This window comes from Brassica oleracea, chromosome C2 (genome assembly GCF_000695525.1).
Source record: "Brassica oleracea var. oleracea cultivar TO1000 chromosome C2, BOL, whole genome shotgun sequence".
NCBI classification, from domain to species: Eukaryota; Viridiplantae; Streptophyta; class Magnoliopsida; order Brassicales; family Brassicaceae; genus Brassica; species Brassica oleracea.
The window spans coordinates 8,954,101-8,956,313 of NC_027749.1; positions in this window are offsets into that span (position 1 = coordinate 8,954,101).

Here is a 2,213-nt window from a genome sequence, read left to right on the forward strand (position 1 = left end):
GGAGAACAAAGGACTGAGCGTTGGGTTCTTCGTGTGGTTTTATTATTAGGCCATTTGAGTTGGTTTGGGTCTGGTCTGGTTGGGGAAACATGAGATATTGGTCTTCTGATGAGGCTGACCAAATATTTGTATGAATAAGGATTGTTGTTCTTGGTTTTGAGAGGCTCATTTCAATTTTTCTTTACCCTTTTCTGTTTTATATCATCTCAAGATAAATTAGTTTTTGTTTTACACTGTTGTTACTTGTTAGGTTTCCTTATGCAATGTTCTGTTTACCGGTTAACTTTTCGAACAAGTGATCAAACAAGATAATATGTAAAGCTACTTTCGGCTTTAATGTATTTTGTCGTTTTTGAATTGTATACTGAGATGGTCAAACCAAAAATTATACTTTTGACCTTTGAATCGCCTCATCATCATATTTTCTGAATTAAAAATTCTTCTGTTATGATAGCAAGTTAAAGTACAATTAAAAATTGTGCTTTGATAACTCTCTCGTATATATTTCTCTCTCTTAACTCTCTCGTATCTTTTAGAGAGAGACCGACGTTTGTTTCATCGCTGGTTTTCTTCCGGTGATCCTTAGCCCATCGTTAGGGCTTTCTATCCGGCTTTGGTACCCATCGACCGGTTTTGTCTCCGGCGTCGCACCCTCTTCTCCGGTGGTTGTCCGGCTTTTGACTCCGGCGTCGCATCTTCTTCTCCGGTGGTCGTCCGGCTTTTGACTCCGGCGTCCTCGCTTTCTCTCAGGTGATTGGATGGCTGGCTTTTCCGCCTTGCTCTTCTCTCTGAAGTTGTCGGCGGTTATCACCGGGATCTTCCCGGTTTCGTTCTGATCAACGTTTCTGCGGTCCTCCGATCAACGTTTCTGCGGTCCTCCGATCAACTGACTCTCCTTCTGATCCTTCGATTGAGATTCGAAGATTTTGGTTCGATTGTACTCGTTTGATTATCATTTTGCTGTCAGACTTGGATTCTCGATGAATCTTTGATGAAAGCTGTTCTGTTTGAACGGTTTTCCTTCGTTGTGGCTTCGCCATTGACGGAGCTCCGTCGTGCATCATCTCTGGCACCGGAGGAAGTGTATCGTCGTCGTCTTGACGCGTGGTCCATTGGTTGCTGGGCAACCGGACACGTGGTGGATGCTGCTCGGTTTCCTTCCTCTACGGTTTCCTTCTTTGGGTTTAGGGCCTGAAAATGTTCTGTATAGTGGGCTTGTCTTGTAGCTTTTCGTTTTCTTGTAATGGGCTTAGTCCTTGTTTGGGCTTTGTCTCTTAATAATACTCTAGAGTCTAGAGGAAAAAAAAAAGAGCAGTATTGTGCTTTGAATTCCCTTTAGTAACCAATGCTTGTAACAAACATGTAATGCTTGTAGCTTGATGGTTTTCACCAACTGATAATCTATATTATAATAGATCAGTTTTTGCTCACTCCTCAGCGCGCCACATCATCGTTTTGTGGGCCCAACTTTTAAAAAGTGTGAAAAAGTGTCAAGCACATGGCTCGAACCCGGGTTATTGAGATATAAACACCAACATTTATACCACTAAGCTAACTGATACCTTTGTACATTGATGACCGAACCTAATATATATTTATGAAGGTCGGAAGCCATTGCTTCTTCGGCTTCCTCTGAGGGTCAGACCTACAAGTGTGTTATGAGTTTCATTTTTAAATGGGATTCATCATGTTATATGAAAAAAAACTTAAGTTTGCAACAATTATGGGTTTTCTATATTTTAAGCTGTTGTAATTTAATATGAGTTCTTTTCATCATTGTCTCAAACAAGTCTGAGTTACAGAGTTGCGCCGTGTGTATTTTCGTAATCTATTTTTTCACCGGTGAACTCTGCATGTCCCCATCTTAAATCGCTTGATCATAAATGTTCCTGATTTGTAGCCCCTCTGTAAACCATATATACATGATTCTCATCTTTGATGAACTCAATCTGCATCTCTACATAACTCATTGATTCCTCTTAGTTTTAAGAATCTTCTAGAAAATGTTTCTCTCTACCTCTCCAGTTCGTCAAACCGGTGTCCCGACGTCTGTCACTCAACCTTCGAGTCTCTCCGTCTTGGTCTTAGTAGTCAGAACATAGTCTCTGGCTTCCTCCGCTTATGGGATTCCCTGAACTTCAAGAAAGACAGGGAGTTTGTGGGAATCACGGTTCTTTTCCTCGATGGAAAGGTAAGTTAATCTTCGATCTATC